The sequence below is a fragment of the Anomalospiza imberbis genome, chromosome 12 (genome assembly GCF_031753505.1).
Source record: "Anomalospiza imberbis isolate Cuckoo-Finch-1a 21T00152 chromosome 12, ASM3175350v1, whole genome shotgun sequence".
NCBI classification, from domain to species: Eukaryota; Metazoa; Chordata; class Aves; order Passeriformes; family Viduidae; genus Anomalospiza; species Anomalospiza imberbis.
The window spans coordinates 3,494,187-3,511,522 of NC_089692.1; the positions used below are offsets into that span (position 1 = coordinate 3,494,187).

The window sequence follows — 17,336 nt, forward strand, 5'->3', positions numbered from 1 at the left end:
TGTACAAGTCAGAGTTGCTCCAGGTTAGCTGAGAATGTTGGCCTGCAAAACTTTTAGCTCCTGTCTTGAAGCCTCGAGAATTTCTCCCCTAGAGGAGATAAGCTTCTGCAGGAAAGCACCCAAGAGATGCCAGAGCGTTAAAATAGTGGTTTACAAAAGATACTGAATTAATGTACACTTTTGGATTTAATTTTTCTGATTAATATACTGGTTTTTAAATCACTATGACTTTTTATATAGAAGCTTTCAAATGCAAATTCGTGTAAGCAAGTGGGAGAATATGTACAGAGAACACTAAAAAAAGGTAGTTATGCACTGTGTAGGATCTCCTGTGAGAAAGAGCTGCTGGGAGGAGGATAATCCTTCCAAGGAAATCCCTAATGAGCCATATTTTGTCCAGCTAGATGTTACCTCTCTCTGTGGATGTGCATATGTGAAATGATTCTCACTACTGTTCTTAGGATGTATAATGCAAGAACCTGATGTGTGTAAAATGCTTCTCTAATGCTCTGAGGTGGTAATTTATAGTTCTATTTGATGTTTAGGTAAGATGCTTGTGCTATCAAATATGGTGATTAGTCCCTCTTGAATATAAGACAGGGATTTCTGGCAGCAGAATTCTGTTTGACTGTAAAGCCTTGGAGGCTGGAAAGAAATCCGTCATACAAAAAATGTCTCTATGTAGTTGCTCGTCCACCAGATTCTAAAAAGAACCTCTAAGCTGTCAAGAAGTACAATATGATAAAAGCAGGCGTGATGAAAAGGAAATGGTACCTTGCAGCTGACCATATAAAAGCATAAATTCCTCCTGGGACTTCTGCACATAAAAGATAGGTTTCACTACTTTTCTAAGAACACGGGATCACATTAACTTATTCAAATAGGAGGTCAGATCACAGTGTTTAGGTTTAAAGCTGTCCCACACAGCCCTTGATAAGAAAAAATTGACAAATCGCACTTTTGAATAAACTCATTTTAATCCTTTTCTTCCTTTTGAAGTAATAAAAAATATCCCTGTCATGCAGTTGCCATTGCATTTAATAGCTGTCATTTAGTGAAATGAAAAAATGATATCAGAACATAATGCCTTCAAATATGGCTAATAGCATTTTACATGAGGAAAAATACTTTTATTTTACATGAATATGGCTGTTAGTCTGTGATTATTATTGAGAATTTTACTGCTTTGCCTATTGCAGCAGAATAAGAACAGCTATAACTCCTATCATCTATGTATAAAGCCAGAGATTATTTTCTTTAAGTTCTATATAATTTTAAGAGCTTGACAAATTCTTGGCCAATTATCACTTTATATCATTTTTATTTGATATAGTAAGCAAAATATCCCAAATTGTATTTTAAAACAATGCAATGACTTTTTTGGTTGGCTTTTGTGTACTGAATGTGCTTTTATCTCAGAGCACATCACTCTTATTGAGATTTTTGGCAGTGCTCTTGTAAAAATGGGTATTAATTAATTTTAAATTACAGTGGGTTACATATGGAATTACAGATGACAACCAAATGAGTTCTTGGTGATTAAAGTTACTGATGCTTCGAATGAACCTGGGTGCACTGGACATAACCTGCACAGATCCTCTGAGCTGCAAACCAGTGCTGGTCCAGGGATGGCCACACAAAGTGAATAAAGGTCCACCTGTTCCCTGAGCTGACATTTGAAAGAGCCCCAGACAGACCTAACCGGGATCCACTCACAAGGAAAATCAAAATAATTGCAGAGCCATGCAAAAAGCATCTTTGGAAAGTGAAGCATGCTCAGTTCTCAACTCTGGTGCTTACTCCAGGCACTACTTTCTCTGGAGTTTTCATGAGTATTTCACTAATGAGGCAACTAAAAGATTTTACCTTCTTAGTGCCAGACATGACTGTATTCCAAAGTGAGGAATTAGACTCTGATTTGTAGTTAAGATGCAGCAGATCAACTCTTAATTATTGGAGGATTCTCTCTCCCCCAAAATAATCTGAAGCTCAGTTATTGGGAGTGGTTTCAGGAGCACATGGAATGCTAAATCATGGCAGGGTCTAGCTGGGATTTGAGCATGGGATTACTCCAGTCCACAGCTGGTTTTTCTTGGAGCATATGCCTGAAACCTCCAGGTTTTATTTTGTAAGTGGTAGTTAAAAATAAAAACAGCAGAAAGGAGCTAGGAATGTCTTAAAGCATGAAGGAAATACTAATAATACTTCTGAGCTATGCTTAAAGGTGTTTGCTTAGAATGGGGGACTTTAGTCCTGTGCACTGTTTATTCCATGAACCTCAATCAGCTTGTTGTTGCTCTCCGTGTCCACGTTGTTGCTTGTGTGATGCCACAAAATCATTAATTTGGATGGTTTCATGCAGGTGAAAGTGGCTGTTCTCATGGATCACTGGAGATGCTGATTTCTAGAATATTTCTGATGCAGTTTCAGTTCATTTCAGAAAGGGGGCAACTCCCTCATGTTCTTTTGGGTTTGTAAATTCTTACTTGGAGAAAAAGGATGATTGGAATGTCCAATATGGAAGAAAGCTAACCAGGATAATGGACAGTAAATACCGAGGTCTCCAGTCAGGGTGTGTTGTTATTCAGTATTTTTCAAAAAGTGAATTTAAATTGTCTTCTGTATTTCTCATTCATCCACTGCCTCCAGCAATATTTTTTTGCATTTAGTTGGTAAAATAAGATGCCAAAGGTTTTTAGAGAAACAGGTAGCCTTTACTTTAAATAATGCTGTAAATCTGAGCTGATTAGCTTGTATATTAAAATATCAGTGACATCACATTTAGTTAATAGTTAGGAAGGTTTAAGAATGATTGGAGTGTGCATAAACTTTTCTACCTGTTAATTAATTTTTTTCTTGATGTCACAAATGTCAAATATGAAACCTTAAACTACAGTGCTGCTTTCTAATGCAATATGTTCCCCTTGTGACTGCAAGTATGGGATAAAAGGATTTGCTTTTCATCACAGGCCAAATTAAATTTTAATTGTTTGTGAAAATACAAATGTCAAAAGCAAATCTTCAACCTGATATTATGATCCTTTGTCACAGATGTTATGTCCCCATTTAAAAGTAAAATAAGTGTTTTCTTCACTTGAAGTATGCTTTTCACAGAATAACCTAAAGTTCTATTTCAAAACACTGGGCTGTGAGATGCATGTGATGTGTGTTGTTGATAGCAGAGAATAATATCAATTTGTTTATGGTATCAGCATGTTATGCTCAATGTGTCAGGTTTTTGATGTCCTATCAACATGCCAGGACACGGAATGGAGCATGAGGTCTAGCTGATGAAATGACACAGTGTGCACACAGAGCCCCTAAGCAACAGGAGGCAAAGGAGAACTTTCTTAGTGAATATAAATTAAAGAAACTTCAGAGTCCTTACTGCTGAATTCAGGAAAGAAATGGACCCAAAGTTCTTTTGCTTAATTATAATTTTTACTTATTTCCTGTTATTGCATCTGCCTTAATCAGAAATGATGGTTCAAAACCACAGGTTCTGACAGCTTGATCTGCTCGAGATGTCAGTGTGTGCTGGAACCCCAACCCTGCCCTGGGCTGGGCCCGGCGTGGGCAGCAGGGCAGGGGATTGTGCCCCTCTGCCCCTCAGCTGAGAGCCCACCTGCAGAGCTGCCCCAGCCTGGCCAGCACAGGAGGGACCTGGAGCTGCTGCAGAGAGCCCAGGGGAGGCACCAGCAGGAGCAGAGGATGGAGCAGCTCTGCTGGCAGGAAAGGCTGGCACAGCTGGCATTGCTCACCTGCACTGCAGAAGCTTTGGGCTGAGCTCAGGGTGGCCTTGCAGGGCCTGGAGGAGCTGCAGGAAAGATGGAGAGAGACAATTGCCAAGGGCTGGAGGGACAGGACCCAGGGAATGGCTCCCAGTGCCAGAGGGCAGGGCTGGATGGGATATGGGGAATTAGGAATTGTTCCCTGGCAGGGTGGGCAGGCCCTGGCACAGGGTGCCCAGAGCAGCTGTGGCTGCCCCTGGATCCCTGGCAGTGCCCAAGGCCAGGTTGGACACTGGGGCTGGGAGCAGCCTGGGACAGTGGAAGGTGTCCCTGCCATGGCAGGGGTGGCACTGGATGGGCTTCGAAGTCCTCCCAACCCAAACCTTTCTGTGATTCTCCATAAAATACAACTCAGTAACTCTTTCATCCCAGAAACTGCTGGTTCCTTATGATCCCACCAAGAAAGTCACCATGATGTCATACTTAAAGTGCTGTTTCCTGCAAGTAAAGCAGTTAAGAACAATAGAACAGTAGAGATTAATTTAGTCCCTTTCAGGTACTGGGAATTCCTGATCCAGCATTGAGCAAGGCTTGGCCCAGGGCACAGCCTTCTGTGCAGATTCTGACCATGAAGGGGACCTGCTTTTTCCCTCTTCAGAGATTGGATGTGGGTTGTGTTAGTAGGAAAGAACTCGTTTATCATTTGTTCTTTCACACAACAATCATGGTCACATAACTATTTGCTGATATCTGATAAAGGCAAAAGCTACAAGTTGTGTTATTGCAGGAAGAGTGTGAGCGGTGTACAGAGACTCCCGTATTAAAGCTGACCCTTGCTGTGCACTGCTCTTTGGACTGGGATCACTACAGCAGCTATGACTTTTGTGAATGAAAGAAAATAGTGAATATTATTTTTAAGTCTTTGGAAAAACAGACATGAACATAATGATTTTGATTCATTCAATTATCATTCAAATATGGCATGTAATTGTAAAACGTTGGGAACTATGAAAGTGGAAATTTATAATGATGCAGTCTTAATTTTATTAATTTAATCCATAAAGCAGATATTACACTGAGACAGACATCAAATTAAAACTCTCAGACTCTAATTAGCTTTAGAAGTCTCTTATGTCTAATTTATATGGCTGTCATAATTAATTTAAATACTGACTTCAACCTGGTCATGATGCAGAAAACTCCGTTCAGTGGCAGCCATTAAAGAAATATTAAGAGGGATCTTTGTTTTTAACCTTGCTTTAATTTACTGTGCTATGTCCAGTTGGCTTACATGAGTTGGACCATATTAAGGTCCTTTAAAGAGGAAAGAGATCTTGAAAAGTGGCCCACACCACAGACTGTAAGGATTGCTTGGCCAGTCATGCAGAAGGAATGTATTGAAGTAGAGAATAAAATATCCTTTGCATGACACCATGAAGTCATCATTTTTGAACTTGTGAAGCTACATTTGTACTCTTTTGCTTAAAGGGATGCAGGAGCAGGATTTCAGTGTCTGTTGACCAGGTTCAGTGAAGTATCACAGAAACTTGTGTGGAATTATCAGGATCAGCTGTTGTATAGTGCTTAAAGCTCTCTTGATGTGCAGAGTTCTCGTTCTGTGCATGCCCTAAATGCAGCAGGTTTTTGAGCAGTTCAGTGCTCATCATGCAACAATTTAATCCAAATTCTAGAATCCATTAATTATTCCACCTAGCCTCCTAGTACAGCCTGGTTCAGTAGGTATTCTCTGGTTAAGCCCTGTTGATTAGGCATAAAACAATTTATTTATGGGTCCTGATTATTAATGGCTTGTGGAGGAATAAGTAGGAGCAGCCAACTGTTAAATTCTCCAGTTAGGTAATTCTATAATGCAACGGGTAGAATAATCACCCAGAAAATTGAAAATGGATGTTTTGTTTATTACTTAGCATTTGGACAATGCTCCTAGGGATGCACAGGATGGGGTTGTTGGGGTGTCTGTGCAGGGACAGGAGCTGGGTCAAAAATCCCTGTGGCTCCCTTCCAGCTTGGGATATTTGGTGAAGTCAGGGTGAGAAGGCAATTTGGGCTAAGTGCCCAGGGTTAGTGCTGCATTCAGGGGACAGTAGGGTGGGCAGAGCCTGTTGGAATAATGGGATACACCTGGTGAAATCTCTATTGGTGAGCTCTGAGCACAGGAGCCTGGCTGTGCTCCTGACACCTGACTTAGTGGCTCCAGCTTGGCTTTGTGTTGGCTTCATGCTGTCTCTTCCCTTTATAGATATTCCTGGGGGTGTGTGCCATCAACAGCAGTCTTTTTCTCCATGGAATTGTATTGAAATAAACATATAGAAATCTGTTCCTTAAAAGTTTTAGGTAGATCTATAGTACTTAAATCTAGTCAGAGATTTGAGGCTTTGAAATTTGCACATACAACCTGGTTAATCCAGCCCTTAAAGAGTCCTGTTAGGCTGCTTTAAATTCCATCCTGAAGTGATGTAAAGATGCATCAGGTATCTCCCGCTATTTCCAAATGGAAAAGTTAGGGAAGAATAATTGGTGAATTATTGCTTTGGTTGTTAGATACTCTATAAGCAGTTGTGCTGAATTTTCCAGCAGTTTTGGAACATTTTTCCTTAGCTTATATAATCTTTAAAATACTATTAAGGTGAAGTTGAGGCAAGTGTTTGGAAATATAGGTTACACTTAGATTAGGATACTTATCTGCATCCTGGTTTCTTTTTTTTTCCTGATCCACCAGAAAGCAAGAATTAAATCTGTCTGGTCTGACCTTATTACAATCTTTCTAAAATGTATGAATCTTTAAAAACTGGAACAATCCTTTTAATCCTGTGCTTAAATGGAAAAAAAAAAACCCATCTCATTTTGAGAGAGGCTGTATAACAGTGGATTAGGTAATTGTGTGAAAACGAGTTTAGAAAAGCCAAGGCAACATAAAGACAGTCATATAAGACTAATTATCACTTCCTTGGTGTATGATAGCTGTCACATTTTTCCACTGAAAATATGGATACTAAGCATCAGAATAAAAGGGAAGGGAAAAACAACTGCAGAAGCATGTAAAAGCTGGATTCTTCCTTGCTAGATGCAATAAAGAGCTGGCACATGAGGAGCCATTCATCATGGAAATGAATGGAGTAATTTGTTGAACTTATTTCGCAGATGTGAAAGAAGTTTAACTGTCCTCATTTAAGTTTATATAGGCCTTTTCAACTTCCCTTGTTTTCACTGAAATTGCTTCCCTTCAGACTGGGGGGGGAGAACCCACCACATTTATTTTTAGATCTATAGCAGCTGACTTGTTTTTTGATGGAATAGTTAATTTGGATCAATTTATGGTGGCATAGCATCTGACTTCAGTTGAAAGAGGGAGGTGATTTTGTTGGTGCCTGGCAATTCAGGTAACATGGCAAAAGCATTGTCCCTAACAACTGGTATGAATAAAAGTTGAGTCCTTAAAACTTTCTATCCAGTCTATAGTCTTGACCCTTAGTTGTAGTTGATTATTAAAAAAAAAAAATTGTAAATATGGGCAAATTTCTTGCCAGTATGAAATAGGATTTTTTTCTTACCCACATTACCTTGAATGTGGTAAGAAAATACCTTGAGAGAAGGAATAGTTAAGGGGACTTGTACTTCATGATTTTTAAGGAGATATCAGTGACCAAGTTCATGCTGTTGTGAGAAACATTTAAAAAATAAGACTTTTTTTCTTTATGGAGGCTGCCTTTTGGCCAAGCCTGTGTGACATGTTTCCCTCTCACCTGTAGCTGTCTTTTAGAAAGGGTAAAGAAAAGCTTAAACTATCTTGTCATGTAGGAAAGAGCCATGCTGTTTCCCTCACCTCTCTGATTTAAAATTCATGCTTCTTCATGGCAGTCTTAAAATGCTTTTCAAGGCTGGTTCAAATCATATTCTCCCTACACCTTTTAATCTACTATTGCCACTCAGTCAGCTTATCACTCTTCCAAGCTGAACTCATTCTCCAAGACTCAGAACTCACTCCAAATGTTGAGAACCTTTCCCTAGAACAAGTCTGTTATGCTTAAAACAAAACAAAAACATTTCCATCCTCTAATTTTTCCAAGAGTTCCACAGAGAAATTCAAAATGTTTACTGGAGAAATGATCTGTGACCTATAATCAGTCTGGTATTTCCCTTTTATTATCCAGGGGAAGCATGGAAAACTTGCATCAGGAGGAAATGCCCAACATCAGAAAAAAACTCGACAGGAATTCAGCGTATGATTTTTTTACAGAATACTAGGGGCAAAATTCTAATTTGAGAAGCTGATATTTGTGAAATATTGTAGATTCAAGTGAGGAGCTCATTCAAGCTGGTGGAGGACTCATAGAACCACTGAGGTTGGAAAAGCCCTCCCAGCCCATGGAGCCCCAGCTGTGCCCGATGCCCACCTTGTCCCCAGCCCAGAGCACTGAGTGCCACCTCCAGGGATGGGCATTCCAAACTTCCCTGGGCAGCCCCTGCCAATCCCTGACCCCCCTTTCCATGCAGAAATTCCTGCTGCTGTCCACCCTGAGCCTGCCCTGGCCCAGCCTGAGGCCGTTCCCTCTCCTCCTGTCCCTGTTCCCTGGGAGCACAGCCCGACCCCCCGGCTGTCCCCTCCTGTCAGGAGTTGTGCAGAGCCAGAAGGGTCCCCTGAGCCTCCTTTTCTCCAGGCTCAGCCCCTTCCCAGCTCCCTCAGCCCCTGCTGGGGCTCCAGCCCCTTCCCCAGCCCCGTTCCCTTCCCTGGACACGCTCCAGCCCCTCCGGGGCTCTCGTGGCCATGACGGGCCCAGAGCTGGCCACAGCCCTCGAGGTCCCTCAGCAGGGCCAGCACAGGGGACGGGCCCTGCCCTGGGCCTGCTGCCACCCAGGGCTGGCACAGCCCAGGTGCCCCTGGCCCCTGGCACAGCTGGGTTTGTGTCCAGCCCCTGGCACAGCACCCCAGGGCCTTTCCCACCAGCAGCTTTCCAGCCCCTCTGCCCCAGCCCAGCTCCATGGGGCTGGGGGGACCCCAGGGCAGGACCTGGCACTTGGCCCTGGTGTCCCTCGGCTCATGGATCCAGCCTGTCCTGATCCCTCTGCAGAGCCTTCCTGCCCTCCAGCAGATCCCCACTCCCACCCAACCTGATGTTATCTTCAAACTGACTGAGGATGACCCAAATTCCCTCATCCAGACCGTCCACAGAGATACTGAACAGGACTGGGTCCAGTAGTGGTCCCTGGAGAACCTCATTAGGTGCCAGCAGGATGTGGAACCACCCCACCATCCCTGATGTAATTGTAATGGAACTTGCCCAGCATATGAGCAGTAAGGCTCAGGTTGCTGGAGCACAGCAGGCAGTGAGATTCAAGGAGTGCACAGGGAATGCATTTTTTCCACCATAAGAACAGGAGTGCGTGTTTCTTTGTAGTTGCTGGAAACATGAGGGATGATCTGTGTAACTTAGCAGTGGGAGGGATAAAGGAAACAAACTATGACTGTTGCAGTCAGCAGAGGAGTGGAATTTGAAATGCTGATGGTAAATAAATGAATCATTAGGAAGTAATGGACCTTGTTAATTTATTCCTACAGGATGATTTCATAATTTTTGATGTTTTAGTCCTAAAGAACACAGAAACCTGCACCTCATTATTTTATCACTGACACGACCTCTCAAGACTATTGGTGTTTCAGAGCTGGGTACCACTTCAATCACACAGGGAAATGCTGTAGGTAGCACTTATGAAATTCCTTTGGTGTGCTCCTGTGACTCCGGAGTGCAGTGGAACTGGCAGCCTGCATTGTTACACTTGTCATGATGTACATGAGACGTGTTCTGTGCAGGATCATGGGGGGTCATGCCATTTGCAACCAAAAAAAGCAACTGGAGAGAAGAATGAAACCCCACATGTAAAAGCTCTTAGAAGAAAGGAGTTTTGCAAGCCTCCATGAAGCCATTATAACTAAGGGGTAAAGTTAGCATTAAAGATGATAATGTAAATGCAAGTCTGTAGTGCTTATTCAGAGAATTAAAAAAGGATGTATTAATATCTATAGCTATAGCCAGATGCTGGCACACTTTTGAATTTAGATTTTTTTAAATTGTTTATTAATTTAAAGAGATGTGAATACTGAAATGTTTAGCCTGTCTTTTCATAACTGTTATGGATAAGGTAAAATAAGGGCAGAGAAACACCTTACAGAGAAAACTGGTGGGAAAAAGGTTGGACTTCAGTGGCTGGGACTAAACCTGCCTCACCATGGCAGCTTTTAGACACAGGTCAGATTGAAAAATAGAAAGACTATTCTTTCTGTGTCAGCAGTTTGATAACCTGCCAAAAGGGCAGTGATTTTTAGTACAGAACTTCATATAGGATCCTATAGAAGCTGTGGCTGCCCACGGATTCCTGGAAGCATCCAAGGCCAGGCTGGACAGGGCTTGGAGACCCTGGGATGGTAGGAAGGTGGAAGGTGTCCCTGCCCATGGCAGGAGTGGCACTGGATGAGCTTTGAGGTCCCTTCCAACCCAAACTCTTCTGTGATTCTGGGAATTTCCCTCACTTCTGTCCAAGGAGATGCTTTAAAACTGCTGTGGGAGGCACACAGTTTTTTTCAGCCAAATTTGTCTACCTGTAGCACTTCAGAAAAACTCTGCAGTGTTGCGAATCCATTGGAGGAGTGCTAAGGAATAGGAAATAATTTCCCATTGCCTCAGGTTGAAACATCTGGTTCAAGTGCAAATTGCATTTGTGTTGTCTTACAGCTCCCGGGAGCAGTATGTGGGGGAGGGGAAAGTCTGGCATGCTTTTCCTAAAATTCATTTTGATTTTGAATTTTTACAGAGCAGTTCTGACTTCACAGCTCCTCTCTAGAGTCCAGTGCACTGCCTGGAAGGTTTTGTTTGCAAAGCTTTGTTTGCAGCTGCCTTTAGGTGTGAGCATGACAGCAGTGCTGCTCCCCTTGTCTGCCTTGGCAGGATCTGGCGATATCTGGCTTGTGGAGTTCTCTCCTGTCCCTCACCGAGCTCATTCCTTGTCAGTTCACTAACAAGACGTGGGTGCTTTGCTAAATTCATCAGAAACGTGTATGAGTGTTGTAGATTCAAAAAATTTCTTAAAAAAAAAAAAAACCCAAAACCCAACAAAACCAAATCTAGTGTTTTTGAGAATACAATGAATTTGAGAGCAATGATTCAAATAGTGATTTTTTTTTTTTTTCCTTGTGTCACTACTTGTCCACCTCTTACGTTGCGGATAATTTCTGCCCTGCACCTTTTGAAAGAGTTCTAACTTGTAAAAAAGTCAAAACAAATGTATTGTTCCTTTTTTTCATTACTTAAATAGACTATGACAAGTTATTAAAAAGACCACAAACCTATTTTTAAGAACTTTGTTGATTTGGGTTTAGGCTAGTGTTGGGCAATTCTTTTAAGAGGGAATTTTAAAAACTAAGAACAAAATCATGCTTAGAGGCACATCTTGCAGGTCTTCTAGGTTAATATTTAACATTTCCAGCTTAATTTTAAAATTTCATTGTCGGCTTAAAATGTAGGGGTTGAAAATTAGTTTTTTTTTAACTTTTTTATTGTAACTTGATATTCCTCTATGGTGTTTTGATTGTTTTATTAAGTAAACAAATTTTTCACTAGATTTCAATCAAAATATGAAGGCACAAGGCATCAAGCACCACTAATAAAGACCTAAATCTGTATTCATATAATTAAATGTGCATGAATTTAGGAAATGGAAAAAAACAGGATCAAAAAGTGTTTTCTCTTACAAAAAATTCAGTTTCTTGTGGATGCTGTCAAGTATTCCCTAAGCCATGACCAATTACCTATTATCTTCCACTAGTGTTATTCTATCAAATCTAACTTTTCACCCAATCTATAGCATCTGTATTTGGTTTATACGTGTATGTATATATATATATATATATATATATATATATATATCTATATCTTTATTGTTGCTTTTTTGCTTGGTGTGAAGACCATCAGGGCTTCTCTTGTCATGGACTGTTATTTAGGGACAATTATAATCTAATTCTTTTCATTAACAAAATATTTGTACCACAAAAAAAATCTAGGGTAAAGCAATACCACAGATACACACACTGAATAAGCCTATTTTGGGTATCCTGTATTTAAAACCCCAATAGCCTTGTCTTTTGACTTGTTGCTTTCAGGCCAAAATTAGGTTGTCTTTGAAAATTACTGGCAGATGATTATTATTTTGAATTATCTCCTTATGCTTACCAGACTTAGAGGATCAAAAAAGAGTTAATTTAGAGTTTAAGAATATAGTTCAATTCCTTTTGGAATGCTTCAGAAATTAAATTAAGAATTAATGTAAGAATTAAGTGGAGATAGAAAGAAGTGGTTAAGAATGCAAAAATAGCTAAAAATTATCTTAAATATACTCTGTTCTACCCTGTATGAGTTTTTTTTTGGGTGCGCATTTTCTTGGGTGCATTTCCAATTTTTAAAAAATTATGTTTTGGGTTTTATTTGTTTTTCTTGTTTTTAAAGTTGTGTTTTTTAAAAAAATCCTGCTATCTTACTTTTGCACATCTCTGTCTGGACTCTAAAGTGTTCATGCTGATGCTACAATAACTGCTGGCTCTCACTGATTTGAATTCTTTGCCCCTCAGGTTTTATTTTAATGAATAGCCCATGGGCTGTGTGCAAGCCGTGTACTCCCAAACAAAACCACTCTTGCCATCTGGGAGGTGTTTTTCTCCTATTTTTCTCCTAGTTCAGTAGGACTATAAATTTGTTTTCTGCCTGAAGTATTCTTTTTGGCTTCAAATGGGAAAATGGCATTGTCGTTTAAGTAAGAATTAAATCAGTAGATGGTGCTATAATCTTAGTTTTAGCTTGTTAGTACAAGTCTTGAGAGGCTTGCTGCATGATTTCTTTGCACCTTTGAAAGGAGACTTATAAATATGTAATCAACATGATGCTATAATTATTTTACATGTTTGACATTTCAAATACTTTAATATGGTCTTTACTCAGAAGGCAATGGTATATTTAGGTTTATTCTTGATGAGAACCTACTGGACAAGCAACTGGTGTGATTGTGGAGAAAATGCAGCTTTGATTGTGCCCACTGTGGCTCTTTCCAGAGCCGTGCATTGGGTTTGCTGTGCTTACACTCAGCCCATCTCTCAGAGAGTGTGAGAGAAGGAATTCTGCTGTTTCCTGAGACTGCTCATCTCCCTGGAACCCAAGAGATCTCTGCATGCTCGATTTCTCTCTTTCTCCTCTCCTTTGCTCAGAGGGAAAGGGAAGAGGGTGTTTTTGGAGGTTTGACTGAGGTGTTTGTACTCTTCAGAGAAGAGAAGCAGCCCATGCAGCCTGTTGCTCAGATGCCCCTTTGGGAAGGGGCATCGTTGTACCCCCTCATTGTATGATGTGTGTGATCTGACTTTGATTGCTAAACCCCATATATTTAAATATATGAAGCTGGAAGCAGTGGCAATGATAAGAATTTAGTCACCAATTGCAAATGGATTGAGAATTTAGGAAAGCCAGTGGCAAGCAGAGGCTGCATCTGGTAGGGAACCAGACTTTGCTAACAGACTTATCCTGAGTATCTACAGTCTGTGTAGTATAAGAGCAGTAAAACAGCATAGGTGCCATCAAGGAATGGGAAATGTAAACTGAAAAACAAATATTCCTTTCTATTTCTAGAACTGACAGCATTCTCTCCCTCTTTCAGACTCTCATGGGAGATCCTGAGCAGGTGCTGTGGGTGTGAATTCTTCTACAGGGCTGGAAACCCACAGGACAAACTGGGCACTTTGTGCTGATGTCAGGAAAATTTCTAGCAAGTTTCTGTCAAATTTCAGTGTAACCTCTTTGGATGAATGTCTCTCTTTACCCTGTGAATTTGCATGAATCCTGCCCTGCTCCAGCCCCTCTGCAGGCACATATCAAACAGAGAACACAATTCCTGTTCTGCAGATGGAAGAGCTGTGGGAGTGTGTGGGGCTTCCACAAGGCTACGGTTTCATAGTTGTGCTCCTGCATTGATGGCAGGTGGCATTAGAGATGGAAAGAATTGACTCCCACCTTGTTTTGCATTTCTTAGCTTTGGTCCTTTCAGGGAGGGGTGGTAGTGATAATTTCTGTAAGCCACTTCCCAATAAGACTCAGGGTATGGAAGCTTTCACATTAATAGCAAGCATTAAGTGAAGTTTCACAGGTCCTGGTCAATGACACATAATTATGTAAGTTAGTTATGCTGGTTATAGTAAGAGTACTTGAAAAGCAATTTTAATAGAAGAATTACAGTAATTTAGTATATAATATTCATGTTCTAGAATGATCCAAAAGTTGTGTTTCTCTCAAAGATAAACAAAACAACAACAAATCCCACCAAAATTAAAACAAAACTGAAACCCCCCCCCAAAAAAAACCCCAAAAAACCCAAAAAACAAAAACCAACCAAAAAAGCATTAAATGCTGCTAGTTATGGAAGGCCATATTTCCCAATGTAAGTTTTGGGTAAAGAATCAGATAAAGCAATCTTTCCTGGTGTGTAGAAAACACCTGGTGTCCAGACCTGAGGTCCCAAACAGAGGAATTGAACAAGTCCAGAGGAGGCACCAGCAGGAGCAGAGGATGGAGCAGCTCTGCTGGCAGGAAAGGCTGGCACAGCTGCCATTGCTCACCTGCACTGCAGAAGCTTTGGGCTGAGCTCAGGGTGGCCTTGCAGGGCCTGAAGGAGCTGCAGGAAAGATGGAGAGAGACAATTGCCAAGGGCTGGAGGGACAGGACCCAGGGAATGGCTGCCAGTGCCAGAGGGCAGGGCTGGATGGGATATGGGGAATTAGGAATTGTTCCCTGGCAGGGTGGGCAGGCCCTGGCACAGGGTGCCCAGAGCAGCTGGGGCTGCCCCTGGATCCCTGGCAGTGCCCAAGGCCAGGTTGGACACTGGGGCTGGGAGCAGCCTGGGACAGTGGAAGGTGTCTCTGCCCATGGCAGGGGTGGGATGAGAACCATTCCAACCCAAACCATTCTGTGATTCCACATCAAAACTATTTTCAGTTCTCTTTGAAGAACATGCAGGAGTGTGGAACAGTTCAAAGGAAAAGATCAGTCTGGTCCCTTAGCACAGTGGCTGTGTGTTTGAGCAGGGAATACAGTTTAGAGACCCTTATTTTTGACAGCACTACCTGTGACAGTAGCTGCAAGGACACTGAACAGTTCCTAGTACCTCTGATTATTAAAACATTGGCATTTTTACGCGAAGATGGGAATAGCTGTGACTGCAGAACCATTTTAACTGTGGGGGAGCCTTAATACAGCTCCTGAATGGGCACTGAAGATCTTATCAAGTGTATTTGGAGTCTCCTCTGTGCCACTTAACTGCTGCAAAGACTTGGGAGGGCCCCAAAGCCAGCACGCATCATGATGTACAAGATTTTTTCCCTCAAGAAGATCTTCACTTGTGGGAGGATCCTCAAGGTAACATGTGACTTACACTAATTTTTGCTAAAGAAACAGAGGCTATAGATACGAGACAAATATAATACAAATGCTAACCTTCAAAGGCTAACAGTATGAAATTTGTATTTTGTTTTATGTTCCTGTTAGTTATTTTTTTAATGAGAGTTCCAGATTGCTCCCAAGCAAAGATACATTGCAATAACACACAAGTACATTGTATTGTTAGGAAGTGGCTCATTATAACCTCATCTTATCATATAAACCACCAGCTCAGGGATGCATTAAAACACTTAGAATGTGCCTTATGGGCCTGCACAAGAAACAGATTAATGCTTGTGAAATCATATTTTAATTTTTAAATATTCTTTCAAGATGAAAGGAATCCTCTTAGTGCCATGGGTAAGCAATATTTTAAATCTGTGTGATTGTAATGTGGTTATTAATTTAATGTATTATTCTCATACAAAAACACATATTACCCTGAGTCTGGTTTAAAGTGACAATATTGCAGGCACTGAGCATTCCTTTTCTGAGCAAATACGGTAACACAGTCAATCAAAGCCAGGCAATTATCTTGCTTTACTTTTATGCAGCAATATACATTCTGATGCACTGAAAAGCACTTAATTGTTCTTAATATAGTTGCATTTTATATGACATGGCCAAATGTAAAAAACTTTTTACACTGGGGGAAAAAAGAAAGATAAGCAGGAAACCTTTGAGATCATGTGATGTAACTATGCAATATCTCTCTCCACTCTGTGAAAACAAAAGGAGACTCCTGAAATATATTATCCTAGTTAGCAGTGGAATTAAAAATTTAAATGAGCAGTAGGTGCTTCTAAATTCTTCCTTTTATCTCCAGTATTATCACTTTTGAATTAGAATAGAAAGTACCAGTCACTAAAGTCCAAAAATTGGTATTTCTTCTGAGCATTGTAGGCTGCTGCAGATAGACAATTAATGCCTCCATTTATTCCAAAGAATAAAGAACAGGAAAAAAACCCAGCAACAACAACAAAAAAAACCAACCCCAACCAAAAAAAAAAAAAAAAAACCAAAACACAACAACAAAACAAAACCAAAAACACAACCCCCAGAAAAAAACCCCAACTAAAACGCAAGAAACCCAGCCTTGCAGGAATTTGTAAATGGTTTGCAAATGGTTCAGAGGAAAAAACAGTGAAACTTCTAAATTTGTAAGAGTTGCAGCTGTTGCCGTGTAATCAGCCATTTGCAAGTTGTCAATGGAAGGCTATGGCCTCAGTTGTCTAGAGCTGTAGGAAAGCATGCAATTATAGAGAAGATAATATTAAATCTAGAATTAATCTTGCCAGTTAATCCCAGGAATGTAAGAATCTGAGTTCCTTGATTGTATGTTGTTGATCCTGATCAGGATCTTGTTGATCCTGGTTTGTCCTTCTGCTGAACTTCAGGCAAGGAATTGCAGCTGGAGTGAACCATCAATTTTGTAAACGTGCTACTGAAATTGAAATAGATGTAAGTGATACTTAAACATTCTCTGTTCATAAAAATTGATACATAAAATTGATACATTGATTCATAAAAAAGTGATACATAAAAATTCTCTGTTCCTTCTTCATATTGTCAGATGGCACTCATGAGGGAAATGTTTGCTGTACAAACAGCAACTTGTTTACCAACATTTTATAGTTGAACCACTTCTGTAAGGAAAGAGCAAAAATAAATACTTCTGGTGTTCTGAGGAAGCTCTTTAGTCACAAATTTCTGCTGAATAAGAGGGAGGTTTTTTATTTTCCTTTTTTTTTTCCTGAATGACTACAAGGATCTAACTTTTGACTTAGACTTTAAATCTTCAGCTTTAAAGAACGATTTAGAACAGCATTACTATAAGAAAAGATTGTGAGATTTTTGTGTGTGCCATCCCCAAACCTCCCTCTCCCTTTCCATTGTCTCAGATGGACAATGGGAATTGTCCTGGGATAAGGGCCCCAGGTGGGAATTGCAGGAGGAACTCTCTGGGAGCTTCATTGTTTTTAGCTCCCTCTAATTCTCTTGCTAACAATTTTATGCAAGATGCCAGATTTCTGTAAGAATCCAAAGAAGGAAATGATTGGCATCCCACATCTCTAAAAATTAAGGAAATATTAATGGATCAGTGTAAAGAGCGAAGAATTAA

General features: G+C 40.6%; 1 long non-coding RNA gene across 2 annotated transcripts in view; it reads right to left on the reverse strand.

Annotated features, from left to right (window-relative positions):
* The window catches only part of LOC137481062 (uncharacterized), a 79,819-nt gene extending 65,020 nt beyond the window's left edge, over window positions 1-14,799 (reverse strand). The window contains exon 1 of one of the 2 annotated variants that reach the window (XR_011003282.1): window positions 14,398-14,799. This is a non-coding gene — a long non-coding RNA (uncharacterized lncRNA). Of the gene's footprint in view, window positions 1-3,761; window positions 7,885-14,397 lie in introns of those variants that run through there. The other variant, XR_011003281.1, reaches the window with a different exon arrangement.
* Between the last annotated feature and the right edge of the window lie 2,537 nt (window positions 14,800-17,336).